Source organism: Dipteris shenzhenensis, chromosome 14 (assembly GCF_047967505.1).
Source record: "Dipteris shenzhenensis isolate YYH24624 ecotype China chromosome 14, Dip_SZ_1.0, whole genome shotgun sequence".
In the NCBI taxonomy this organism is placed as follows: Eukaryota; Viridiplantae; Streptophyta; class Polypodiopsida; order Gleicheniales; family Dipteridaceae; genus Dipteris; species Dipteris shenzhenensis.
Genome location: NC_141609.1, coordinates 765,400 through 779,969, shown reverse-complemented (window position 1 = coordinate 779,969; position 14,570 = coordinate 765,400). Strand labels below are relative to the sequence as shown.

At 47.8% G+C, this 14,570-nt stretch overlaps 1 protein-coding gene across 2 annotated transcripts in view; it reads left to right on the top strand.

Moving 5' to 3' along the window:
• The window catches only part of PSD (ARM repeat superfamily protein), an 87,328-nt gene that overhangs the window by 70,232 nt on the left and 2,526 nt on the right, over window positions 1–14,570 (top strand). The gene's annotated exons all lie outside the window — the stretch shown is intronic.

Here is a 14,570-nt window from a genome sequence, read left to right as displayed (position 1 = left end):
GGTAGTTTACTTTTACTTTCGGTGGGTCACCAATTGAGATCGTATCCTCATACACTTACTTGGGGGTCATCTTCTCCGGCCCGATCTTCACGATGAGACCAGCGATGCAGGCCAGACTAGCAGGGGATATGCCTCACTGGCTCGGTTAGAGAGACAATGCTTCTACTCCCACTTCCAGGATCCTTGGACCAAGGCTCTTCTCTTCGACTCCTTGGTCCGACCAGCCGGTATGTATGGCAGTCCTTGTTGGGGGCTTGACATGTCAGAAATAGAGTGGACACATGTGGAGCGCTTGCAGATCCTCATGCTCTGACGGATGATCCGGGGGAAACTGTCTGTACCACATTACATCATTCAGGCCGAGTTTGGTGCTTCTGCACTCCAGCTAGATGCAGCCTTTCAGACCATCACATATCTACATCGGGTTAGATCATATGGAGACTGCACATCAGGGAGACAGAGGTTGCCATGGTTGGCTCTTGATTCCTCCATGAGGTTGGCAGTAGAGGGAGACGAGTGATGCTAGTGTGCACGGACTCACAGATGGTTTGTGAGACTAGGGTTCCACATCGATAGGATACCTCCTTTTGAGTATAGTTTAGATGCCGCTCCAGTACTCCCACCCACCATCCCGATCGGGCCACACACCAACCAAGTCATCTGAGAGGATCTCCTGCAACTACACACCTTTAGGACCTGGTTAGAGCTGAGGGAGCTTCTAGTGAAGCTGAGTTTCTACAGAGATTACTGTCTTCGTATTTCGGAGGAGAGATTCATCACACCACCGGGGTACACTGAGCTTCATATGCCTCACTCACTATGGATCTCCATCGAACAGTTTTGGGTATCATCACACCGCCTCCGCATAGAGAGCGGCAGAGTAGAGGGGATTCCTAGGGAGCATCCCCTTGACGGGCGCCAGTGTCGCATCACCGGCTATGCACCAGCTAGGGCGACATGACATACGGAGGATTCCGCTCCGCTCCAGTCCTTTTCTTTTCATTATTACATCCATATGTATTTGATTATGTATGATCAGACTTAGGATTTAGCACGGGTGATGATGCTCGTTTCAGTAGCTCCACTCTTACTGTGATTTGTATCAGGTTTTCTTTCAGTCTCATAGACCCATCGGTCTTCCAAAGACTAATAAAATTTCTTTCTTTCTTTCTTTCTCATTCCCATGCTGATCATTCACATGGTGCCTCTTCTTTAGGGGATAATAAAAAGAAGAAGAGATGTAACTATTTCAGGAAACCTGGGCATGATATTTCTGAATGCACGAAGCGCATTGTATCTAAAAAGAAGAAGAAAGAGTCTGGTCTTGTAGTATCTGGTTTTGCTAGTGCAGAGGATCGACACGAGTTCGCTAATTTTGCTCAAGATCAGCGTGGGGTTTCTTGGTTACATGTATAATCCTGGTGTTCATGATGCTTGTATGGTAGTTTCAGATGTTCATGATGCCTAGTTCTTTGATAGTGGTGCTAGATCACTTCCTTCCGAAAGTTATTTAGCTCATTAGAGCATAGATCTCAAGGGGGCAGTGTCACATGTGCCAATAATGCATCATATACCGTGAAAGGTATTGGGCAAGGCGCTAATTTTGCTCAAGATCAGCATGGGCTTTCTTGGTTACATGTCAGTATAATCCTGGTGTTCATGATGCTTGTATGGTAGTTTCAGATGTTCATGATGCCTAGTTCTTTGATAGTGGTGCCAGCAAGCACATCACTTCCTTCCGAAAGTTATTCAGCTCATTAGAGCATAGATCTCAAGGGGGTAGTGTCACATGTGCCAATAATGCATCATATACTGTGAAAGGTATTGGGCAAGTTGCTCTTACTTCTGTCTTTGGTGGTACTCTAGAGAATGTGCTTTATGTTCCAAGCATTCGCAAGAACCTCATCTCTATTTTAGCCATAGCTACATGTGGTTTCAGGCTCTTTTTGATGGTGTTAGGTGTGCAGTGTATGATGCTACGCATGCCTTTAGCATGGTCTTTACTGGCATCTTGACTAGAGGTCTTTATGGACTTGATACTTATGACAGATGTTTGGATGATGATACTGCACTTGCAGATGTACATGTCTTTGCTCTTGATTCTACCATGGCAGATACCCATTTGTGGCATGAGAGGTTTGGACACCTCAATTTTGGAGCTTTGGTGAAGATATAAGGTTGGTATGGTTGTTGATCTTTCCAAAATGCATATGCCTTCAAAGCATGTTTGTGAACCATGCTTGCTTGGTAAGATGCACCGTGCTGCGTTTCCCAAGGATCGGAGAGTTGGTGCTTCACGCAAGCTTTATCTGGTTCAAGCTTCAAGCACTTTATTGCCTTGGTTGAGAATGAGAGTGGGCTGCACATTGCTCACCTTAGTATAGACAGGGGGGGGTGAATACATGTCAAAGGAGTTTGCTGTTTTTTGGGCTTCACGTGGCATACATCATCAATGCACGGTGCCTTATACTCCTCAACAGAATCTCGTGGCTGAGCGGAAAAATAGGTCAGTGATGGAGATGGCTAGGTGCATGTTGAAAGGCAAACATTTGCCTAACAAGTTGTGGTTGGATGCGGTCATGTGTGCTAATTACATCTTGAATAGATGTCCCACAAAGGCATTGCAGACTATCACACCTTATGAGGCTTGGACGGGTCGTAAGCCTCGCATTTCTCACATGAGGACTTTTGGATGCTTAGCTTATGCTCATGTGCCTTCACAGACACGCACAAAGTTGGATGATATCAGCCCCGCACGAGCAAGTGTTTTGTCAGTCGGGATGCTGTGTTTGATGAATCTTCCACTATGCCTTTGCTGGACTGTCAAAAACAGCCCGTTGTTGATGCCCAAGATATTTTTGACAGCTTGATGCCTTTGTTTCCATCTGATGCTCAGGATGATGTTCCATCTGAGGTTGTACCTCCTTCTATTGGTCATTTGCAGCCACATGTGCAGCGAGATATTCAGCCTGATATGCCTCTCATTGATCATGACCATTTGTACATTGGGCTCTTGACCAGGAAAGAGCTGAAATCCAGGAGCCCAAAAAGGTCCGCCGTTGGCTCCTTGACACATTAAAAGACAGCAAACAAGATACTTCTCTACCAACCCGTACTAGAGCAGCTGTCCAGAAAGAGCATGCTAGTTTTGTTGCTTATGCTTTGGTTGCTACAGCATGCAATGAAGAGCCATTATGTCATCAAGATGCCTTTCAGAATGATTGTTGGTTGAAGACTATGCAAGCTGAATTGGATTCTATCCATCAGAATAACACTTGGGAGTTGTGTGATTTGCCTCATGGCAAGAATGCCATTGGATCTAAGTGGGTTTACAAAATCAAACGGAAAGCTGATGGTTAAGTGGACTGTTACAAAGCCCGTCTTGTTGCTAAGGGCTATGCTCAATAGCATGGCATTGACTTTGAGGAGACTTTTGCTCCCACTTCCAGGATCACTACTATTCGCATTGTTATTGCCTTTGCTGCCCACTTTCATTGGCATATACATCAGCTTGATATTAAGACAGCTTTCCTTCATGGGCATTTGTAGGAAGAGGTCTATGTTTCCCAACCTCTTGGCTTTGAGGTTAAAGGTTTTGAAAGCAAAATATACTGCTTGAAAAAGGCCCTCTATGGATTGAAGCAGGCACCTCGAGCTTGGTATTCGAGAATTCATACTCATTTGCTCACACTTGGCTTTTAGAACAGCCCTACAGAGGCTATCCTTTACATCTACAGGTGTGGGGCATATTTGCTGATTTTAGTCCTTTATGTGGATGACATGCTTGTGACTGGGACACACGCTCAGCAAATTGCAGATTTTAAACTTGATTTGCAGCAGACATTTGCTATGTCTGATCTTGGTCTTCTGCACTACTATCTGGGCATCCAATCTGCTAGCAGTGAGGACAATTCAAGTACATTGGACAGCTTTTGCAGCGTTTTCAGTTTGAGGATTGCAAGCCAGTATCCACACCATTAGAGACCACTTCTCTTCTGAGGATGGCAGTGGTACATGTGATGTCACTCTCTATCAGCAGGCAATTGGTTGTTTGATTTACCTATGCCATACGAGACGTGATCTACAATATGCTGTCTCACAGGTGAGCAGATATATGCACAATCCATCTATGCACCATTGGCATGCCATGAAGAGTGTTTTCATATATCTTAAAGGCACTCAGCATTTAGGCCTTCTTTATGGGGCTGATACTTCACTTGTCATGCATGGATTCAGTGATAGTGATTGGGCTGGTTGTTCTGACACTCGTGTGTACATAGTGGTAACTTTTTTATGCTTGGTACTTCATGTGTTTCTTGGTTCAGCAAGAAGCAGAGTACAATTGCTACTTCTAGCTGTGAAGCTGAGTACAGAGCAGCTTTTACAGCTATAGTGGAGTGTGTTTGGCTTTAGAAGCTACTTGCAGATCTTTGTGCATGTCAGACTGCTCCTACTGTCATCTTCACTGATAGTCAGAGTGCTTTGGCTGTTGCACGGAATCCAGTGATCCATGCTTGCACAAAGCACATTGAGGTTCACTATCACTACGTCAAAGAGCGATTATCAGCATGTGATATTGAGTTGTCTTATGTTTACACTGAAGACAACTTGCCAGATCTTTTTACGAAGGCTCTACCTCAACCTAAGTTTGAGGCTTTTCAGCAAGCTTTAAACTTAGTATCTTTTGTAACTTGATCTGTTGTACTCTGTACAATCATAGGTTGCTATATCCCTATGGAACGAACATGTGCAACCATGACACTAGATATTTAGGTATTCTGAGCCATGTCCAAGATACTTCAGCTCATACCATGGAGGGGGGTTTGTAGGCCATCTCATGGGCTATCCATAGATGCCACTTATATCTTGGTATGTGCCTTGTAGGCCTAGTTATAGTCAGTTAGGACTATTAATACAGTTAGTTTATGTACCATCTAGGTCAGTTAGGACACTTACTCCAGTTAGGGTAGTTAGCCCTAGGGTTTTGTTATGTTGGCTCTCCCTTGAGCCTCCACACTTCAGTTTTGCAGCAATCTATTACAGCATCTCGTTTTTCTCCTTCTTGCTTCCATTTTTGAGCTTCCGTTGCTTCCTACACCCAACAAGTAAGTAGGTAAGTGATCGTGGTCAAAGCGTATATCATGGTAGGTAGAGTAAGAACTCAGTGGGGTGGAAGGTGCTGTGCGACAGGGAGTGGAAATGCTAAAGAAAAGATAGGTATGATCAGCCCTTGGAGGGAGAGGTGCTACGGTGAAGTCGGTGATGCGAGATGTGAAGGCAAGGGATCCCATGATGTAATCAACAATGCTGTAGTCTCCCCCATGTGGAAAGCACGTCAAACCACTTGAGGCAGGTCATCAGTCAAGACCATTATAGATAATGAGATCCTGCATCTTGTCGAGGTCTAATAGGGCTTGCCCATAAGATGTGAATGGACCTTGCTTGTCAGCCGAAACCCGTACCACTTGCCTCCTCAAGGTTAATGTCTGGCAGTAGAGTGGAATCATCGATGAAGTCGAGGAGTGGTACCTGACAGGCGCCTGTCTTTGCGTTGAAGTCCCCAACTAGGAGGACTTCTCCACGGCTAGAGAAGTCAACAATGGACTAATAAAGAGCATTAAATGGAGATGTCTCATCCTCACCCCGAATATTCCTGGCAAATTGGGAGGTCTCAGGGGGGGAAGTAGCAAATTGCAACAAACAGATCCCGGCTGTCCATGTGCCGAAAGAAACCCGGAATGTGCATCTCTTGGCTCTACTGAAATGGTCCCCAAAAGTGTGGATTTGAAAAGGACTGCGACTCCACCTGACCCTCAAACTCCCCCTGTATCCCTCGTCTCATCTCTGTAGGCAGACTCCCATGTATACCTATTGACTACTGGAAGTGGGCGCTCTGGACTCTAATGTATCTCTGTCTAAAAGACTATGTCGTGACCTGTATAGGATTCCGAGAAGTTCCATGGTTATGACCATAAGGTACCATTACAGTTCCAAATGGTGCAGGATAGGGTCTTGGATATTTGAGTCTCATAGACCCCGCTTCCCTATGTAGGAGAGGGGGCTGGTGCCCTACGGGGGCTTGTGAGAAGTCGTCCCTCTCATACCATTGTCTACTTCCCCTTCTTCCGGGCCTGATGTCGCCATTGCAACAAAGAGCGTATCTTCTCAACTTGTAGAGGGGTGAGTTCCTCATCCATGGAGATCGCTGACTGATCTTGAAGGACTGACCTGCGTCGTAGAGATGAAAGTTGTGCTTGAGTGTCATGGAACCATATGATCAGGGGTTGCTCTTGGTTAGGGTCTCTCCCCACCCGCCATGCCCTCTCGATCCTGTGCTGAGCCACACCTAGAGTAGTGGCCACGAAAGCAATCGCATCTGCCATCGGTGTAGCCTGAGAGAGAGAGAGAGAGAGAGAGAGAGAGAGAGAGAGAGAGGGAGAGAGAGAGAGAGATTCTATTAACGTCCACTGGAAACCAAAACGTCTATGGGACAGCAAGAAACCCTCTAGTACATCTGCTTTAGGGAGGGCACATGGCAGCTCCCAAGGAGTGCAAAAAGCAATCCCAATTATTTAGAGTACCTACATGATAATCTGGAGAGTAAACAGCCATACATCAGTTTAAGACTGAGAGTCTTTTGGTTTTGATTCAAACTCTCTGATTAGTGCTACCCCTTCACGGTAAACTGCCCATTTTCCATCCTTTCTGGCAGCCCTGACTTTAGCTAATTCAGTTGCCTTAATCTTGAGCTGGGTTTGTGTAAGCTCCTCTGCTATCCATACTTTGGTGCCCTTCAGCTTGTAAGATTGTCGAAGAAGCTTGATTTGCATATCTTTTGACTTCAGTGTAAGGATTGCATGACCTCTATAGTGTAAAATAGAAGCTGGCCTGGAGTCATCATCATCTTGCTCATCATCATTCACCCATTCGATGTTGGGCAAACTTGATTTGATCTTTGTCAATATTTCACTATATGTATCCTTCTCTTTGTACCAATCTTTTGGGAGCCCCCCTATTCTAATCTTCAGCGCATTATCACATCTAGCTTCGTGTTCTTTAATCTCTGCTTGGATATCAGACTTACTTGCTTTGTTGTCCACTTCCACAAACAGTTCCTTCCTAGCAGTTTGTACTTCAGTGTGAACAAGATCTTTGACTGTAGAGACTAGCTGCGGGGTAGGGGGGGAATCCTTACAAGATTTTACAGCTTCATCAATTACTGCCTGCTTACCAGGCCCTTCCAAGATGTGAAGTCGGGCCTTTGCTTCTGCTAGCTCCAATCGTAGCTCTCTCACTGCCTGCTGCAGATAAAAAATCTGATCCTGTTGCTCGAGGATGGGCCGTTTTGAGCTTTCTTGTTGGTAATTTCGTGCGTATGGAGAGGGTGTCATGGCTGCAACTGTAGAGTACGGAGTCCTGGTGGATGTTGAAGGAGTTGAGGGGGGTTGAGGGGGACTTGGAGGAGAGGGTAGGCCAATCCATAGTTGGCTGTATGATGAACCCCCTTGGCTTAACCTAACCCTCGGGTTGGGTTGGGGGTTTAGCCCAACTTGGGGTTAGAGGGAATGTGAAGAGGAGGAAGGTAGGCTGGGCCATGCTTTGCTGGCCATATTTATTGTTACCCCCTGGCTGAGCTAACCCCCTAGTTGGGCTGGGGGTTCAGCACAGCTAGGAGAGGCTACAGGAGAAGGGGTGGAGAGGCTACGGGAGGGGGGGCGGAGAGAGAGAAGGGGCGGCGAGGGCGGCGGAGAGGCTACGGGAGGGGGGCGGAGAGGCTACGGGGAGGGGGCAGAGAAGCTACGGGGAGGGGCTACGGGAGGGGGCGGAGAGAGAGAGGCTACGGGAGGGGAGGGGCGGAGAGGCTACGGGAGGGGGGGGGCGGAGAGGCTACGGGGAGGGGGCGGAGAGGCTAGAGAGAGAGAGAGAGAGAGAGAGAGAGAGAGAGAGAGAGAGAGTAACGTTTGCGGAAGGCCTTGCGGGCCTATGGGACGGGACAAAGTGCGAAAAACACCAAAAGGGAAAAAAAAACTCATACAAGCCACAAAGGGCTGGTGCAAAGGGTGCGCCAAGGCCCTTGCTGAGTACTATGCTGAAATAAAGAGCTCGATAACTCAAGCAAAATCAAATACAAAACATGTCGTATCATATCATATCATGTCATGTCATATCTTTTACTATCTGAAAGTAGAAAGAGAGTTGGAAGTGGGACTAGAACTCAGAACCCGAAGCTCGGTACTATGGTGTCTCGTGTATGAGTGACGATAATGTCTCGGATCTGTGTCTGTCTGGCCGTCTCACACTGTGGTGGCGGAGGCGGATTTGGTCTCCCCGATCTTTGAAACCGTTGAGCTATGTTTAGAGTGATCCCTCGTCTCGGGCGCTCTCCTAAGAAAAGCTCGGACCTCAATCGAGTGTGCTCAGGTCACTCTTCGTGTCACGGGTAGCATCTGTAGTCCTCTCTCTGTGCTCAGGTTGCTCTCCGTGTCACGGGTAGCCTCTAGGGGCGGTTGAGACAGAGGAGCATTTTCTTTGTGTTTGCCCAGCCTACTACGAGATTCGGGGATGCTACCACTATCTCTACCTAGAGGGGAGTGGCTTCGGTCCTTTGTCACGACTGATCCATTTCCATGACCAGGTCTGTATCGGGCTTTATCTGATGGAGATGCGGCGACACAGGGAGACGCTTCTATGGCAGATCAGAGAGTAGCAGGGGATGGTCAGACCACTATAGGACATAGAGACTTCTATACATTTGAGTCAGCCCTTGGACACAGTGGAGTGGAGGAGGAGGAGCTAGCCGATATGAGAGCAGGGACAGCACCACCGAGAGAGCCATCACTGTACCAGGCTTCGGTTTCGTCGCAGCGCTTGAATAGATTGATTTATATGGCCCACTATGCAGTTGTAGTTGACTTTTTCTATGATTATGATTCTGTTAGCATAGATTAGTACTCAGCAAGAGTCCTAGCGTACCCTTTGCTTCAGCCCACTGAGGCTTGTATGAGTTTTCTTTTTTGTGTATTTTGTCCCATAGGCCCGTGAGGCGTCCCGTGGACGTTAATATATCTTTCTTTCTTTCTCAGCAATCTGCATATCAGCTAGCTCCTTCTACTCCATCCCACTGTGTCTTGGAGTTGACTCAAATGCATAGAAATCTACGACATGCTGCTGTGTCTGGTCAGCCTCTGTATCCTGTGGTCTGGGCCCCTCCTGTTGCTCCTTGGTCTGCCGTAGCAGGGTCTCCATGTGTTGGCGCCTCTCAAGCAAATAAAGTCCAATGCAGACCTAGTCATGGAAGTGGATCACTCGTGACAGTGGGACGAACCCACTCCCATCCTGATAGAGAGCGGTATTGCCCCCAGATCTTGTAGTAGGCTGGGCAGGTGCAGAGAAAGTTCTCCTCTGTCTCAATCTCTCCTAGCATGCATAGCATGCAGATCCGCTGCTCTTTGGGTATACATGCTGCTCCTCCTGTCTCAATCTCAGCTGATGGGATGAAACATGGATCTGCCCAATGGTGATCCTTAGTGCATGTGAGATACCTCTATCCTCTAGATATTGGGGTCTGATGATGACTCCCTCCTCCGAGACTCTCAGGAAATGGTCACGGTAGAACTAGGTCTTGGTGGTGAGCTCTTGATCTACCCTCCAAGCCCGAGATGTGTGGAGCTAGAGGAGGTCTAACCATATGATATTGTACTGAAAGGGAGGGAACCTATCCATCTGAATCCTATGTCTAGCAAACCAGGTGGATATACTTGCATACCATGTGTCCACCCCGCTCTCAGCTAGTTGTCTGGATGACTCCAGAGCCAGCTTTGGTAGCCTCCAACGGGGTAAGTCTCAGACTCTGTGAATGAATGCCACTTTCTGGAAGATGGCATCAATTTGTAGTGGTGTCATGGCGAACTTTGCCTATGCTATTTCATGCGGGACTGAGGGCTTGCTCCGAATCATCCTAGATCCCATAGTCACCTGTAGCTGCTCGAATCTCCTCCACTCTGCTATTGGTAGGATACAGGCTCATCACTCCCCATATCAGTGTCTCTAGAATGTGTAGCTCCTGTAGTCTCCTGATCATGCGGGACTGTGGGATAGTGTCAAAAGCCTTTCAAAAGTCTACAAGGCATCCGTAGACCTTTTGGTGTCTAGACCTCGCCTCCTCAATGATAGCTCTCAGAGTGAAAATGTGATCTAGGGTAGCGTGATGTCTTCGGAATCCTGCCTGCCGTAGTGCCCGCTGCTCTCGAGCCTCTGTGTGGCTGCTGAGCGCTCTCTCTAAAACTGATTCATAAATCTTGGCCAGAGTATGGCCAATCATGAGGGTACGGTAGTTCCCAGTCTCCATAGGGTCTCCGGATTTTGTATTGGTACAATAGTGGTAGTGCTGCAGGCAGGTGGGAAACCGTGGCACCTAGCTCGGTTGAAAATCTGTGCTAGGACCTCCTGTCCATGTGCAAAGTGCTCAATCCGTAGTCCCTCATGGTCTTGTGCTCTCCAATTGTGTAATTTGCGAAGTGCAGCCCATACATTCTTTGCGGTGAACAAGTGGCAAGTAGTGGGCTTGGGCATAGTGGACATATCCGGTGGTGTCTGCATCTGGGCAGCATAGAGAGAACATGCATATGTGTGCCACACATATGGGTTGGTGATGGGAATAGGTGGCCTCCCTTCCGATAGGTCGAGTTTCCTCCTCGAAAAATCTAACAATCTCGTCTTGGGTTGGTGATGGGAATAGGTGGCTTCCCTTCCGATAGGTCGAGTTTCCTCCTCGAAAAGATCTGACAATCTCGTCCATCCTATGTGTGAGGAAGGCCCGCCTCTTTGTCAATCGTCAGAAAATCCTGTGTGTCTCGGGTGGTGCCAAAGCCCGCTCTTGTGTCAGGTGGGCTCTCGCCTCTCTGCACTCATCGATGAACCAAGGGTTCTGAGGCATCTTCTCGTCTCTCTCGGACCCGCATGGGTTGGGTTGTGGGAAATGATTTGGTAGCAGTGTCTTGTATCACAGAGACAAGGGTGTTGAAGGCGTTGGCGAGGCCTACATCAGATCCAAGTAGAGCCGGGAGCTTTCTGGCCAAGTGACTCACATATACTGGATCAAGGGCACGATCGAATTGGATTTGGATGCGTGTAGGTATAGGGGGGGCTCTCCCTGTGGCTGGCATAGTCGCAGAGATATGGAAGGCCAAGTATGAGAGAGAGAGAGAGAGAGAGAGAGAGAGAGAGAGAGAGAGAGAGAGAGTGGTGATAACTATTAACAAATAGTGATCTTTTACATGTGGTGAAAGAAAATACTATAGACTTGCTATGCAGTTAGTACTTACTGAACTAGCTTGTGTGCTAGTTTAAGTACCTTGTTGTGGTGCTCCAAAAACTCTTTTAGATAACTTGCTGCTCTAACAGATTTTTCAGGTTACCTTTGTTGTTATCAAATCTTTCTCTACCGTGTGCATAGGCCTGACAATCTTAGGAGTACATGCTGCTCATTTTCCACCTCCCCTTGGGGGCAGATTTTGCATATAGGTCTTGCCCACCTTCCCTTCTCCACCTCTAGATCATGTGAGCTGGTTCTTTGTCTTCCCCAAGATATTTTTGCATCCCATAGCTGTCCATTGGATTAATTTCCTATTTGTAGAACTGCACTTTTGCCTTTGAGTCTTGCCATAATTTTTGTAGGATCTTCTGGGTCACTAACTCCCTGATCTCACATGCATCCTCTGGTACATCAGCAGCTGTTATACCCCTTAAGTCCATCCATTTCATCTCATCTCGGTGCCATCCAATGGTTTGTGAAGCTTCCAATGCCTTGTGAGGTATCTTGCTAGCATCCATATTCTCAACTTTGTTGAGGTAAGCCATGATTGGCACAATGTCTCCCCTTTATGAGGAGATGACGTTGGTGTTTCAGATCTGTTGCTGAAAACATATGCTCTTGGATCAAAAGAAAGTCCATTGACTGGCCTACCATAGCCATGTTTCAAGTCTTGGCAAAGAATTAGACGCTATGGTTGCTGTGCGTATGATTGTGAAGCCCGTGCATGTTCCAGCAAAATATGGTCTAGCTCACGGGGAGAAAACGTGAATAAACAAGGCTCGCTTATGAATGGGATCCTGCACAACAACCTTGCTTCTGTGTCTTCAAGGGGGTTGGAGAGGGAGTGGTTTGCATTTGTGCAACGGCGTACCAGAGGCTTGACAGGCTTTATGCCTACCTTTAAAGCCCACTGCATCATGAAGGAGACCTCTATTCCAAGCCAGGTAGCGCACCGGCGAAGTGTCCAATACGTAGTGTGAGCTGCGCCTTTGGCCCCAAGCTGATCACCCCTTTTGCTATGCCTGTAGATGGCCTCTCCTCGGTGAAGCTGAGCTGAAAAGTAGCTGAGTTTCCATGGTGAGCCAAAGATCTATCCCTCGGGGACCCATTCATTCCTCCATCATGTGGAACAACTACTCTTTCATCATACAATCAAACAAAGTGGGGGTCCACTTCTCTCGCGTGGAGGCAAAGTGGAAGCCCCAGAAAGGGCAAGTGCGGGAATCAACTACTCTGATGGATTTCCCTTTTCAGGGTTGCAAGATAAGCATTGTCAGGCGAGAGGATACTCATTCAAAAATCTCTAGATAGTTCCATGGTCCAATCCTCCAAAACTCCCTAGGCAAGGGTTTCCCAGGGCAGGGCCTCGGATTTGGAAGCTGGGAGAACAAGCTATTTGATCCTGGCTTCTTTGAGGAGGCACAATCTTGGAAGTGAGAGGGAGTGGGATGCGACTAGGAAGAAGCCGCATCTTGGAGGCAGGGGGTAGGGGGAGGGGGGGTGGAGAGGCTCATCTACACCCTTGCTCGAGGGCTTGGGGTCTGGGTCTTGTCTAGGGGGTCTATGAGAGGTGGAAGCAGTCGGAACTGCTGTAGATGGATGAGGAGAAGAGGGATTCTCTTGCAGCAGGGGGAGCAGGCAAAGGAGGGGTAGCAGACGAAGGAGGGGTGAAGGAGGCGGCGAGAGGGGGAGGATGGGGAGGGGGGAGGTTCGGCGTACGAGGGTGGGCAGCTGGGGCAGCGGCGCCGAAACAGTGGGAGCTCCGGAGTCCTGCTGTGTTGCAAGTTCCTGGGTGCTCTGGACCCCTGTTGTCGGTGGGTCTATTGGAATATCATCAAAGGTATCATTCTTCTGAGTTTGAAGGTGACCTGCTAGGGCACCCTTCGACTGCTTTCCTTGGGACTGGGGAGCTGTCTCACGCTCTGCCCTCATACGCTTGCGGAGTTTAGCACGCCGTCTGCGGTTCTTCAAAGCCTTCCTACTAGGCTCTTGCACTCCATCCTGGTCCAGGTCCCCTCTATTCAGGGTGTCTGAAACTGCATCCGCTGTCTGGTCGTGTGCTGTGTTCTCTTTGGGTGCATTGCCCTCTGCTCCTAGTGAGGTTAAGGAGCCCTGTCCATACCATTCCAACAATCACCAGCCAATTGTTAGATCTATCTGCACTGTTGACACCGACCTGGCAGACTTGAGATCTCGAAGTGCTGCGTGAACTCTATCGAGAGTCTCAAGAAGGATCTTCTCTGTCAAGGTCTCTGGGCACTTAGCTGTCAACTTGAGGTGAGGAACTTCGTCGTTTGCTACCACTGATGCTGCTGTCTGAGACGATGACTCAATCACCATGCCAAAAGCTCTCCAATGGAGGGAAGGATAGGCTAATAGCCTTGGGAAGTGGAGTGTCACCGGGAAGCAGGGCACATGATGAGTGGAATTCATATCATCCAATGTGAACTTGTGGTACCAAGGGATGAAGTACACAATGTGCTGGCCGAGGAGGAGGAAGCGCTGCTCCACAAGGGCCAGGTAGTGTTGGGGAAGCTTAATTAGGAGGAAGATGTCGCTCCCATGATGTTAACATCCTGGATGTGGTCACCCTCTAATGCTAAGCTCGTCTAAATCCAATCACGCACTTGACTCCTCGTGGGAGTGAGACCCACTATGTTGCCCACCGCTGCTAGGCCTGGAGTGATTGAAGTGCTTTCTTCACCTGTTGCTTGTCTTCTTGAGAAAGGGCTTTCTGAAGTGCTTTCTTCATCTGCTGCTTGTCTTCTGGAGAAAGGGACCTTACTTTGCCTTCAGTGCTGCTTTCTAGCTGAGTACTCATCTTCCTCTTGAAGTAGATATACGAGCAAACTCCGGAACTGACACCATGAGCACTGGTATAGATCTGCGTTTAAAGTGGGGTACACGTCGGAAAAACCAACCAACTCTCACAGCGTGGACCATCTCTCCAAACCTGAACAAACAGTTATTAAACATTGATAATTAGATATCTGGACAAACAGTTATTAAAATTCTGTGTAGATTTTTGGACTTTCGAACATTGAAAATCTAAATTTGTACGATTGGATATATATATATATATATGTATACATATAGCTTGAATTCAGCAGATAGATTTGCTGCTTGATGCCATCCATCCATTGTCTCTTGCCCATCTGATCCAGCACAATCTCTAACGTTGTTTACTCATATATACTTCTCCCAGCACATGCAAGCTACAGCTCGATGCCCAAAAGCTGAAGCTCAGGTGGCTCTC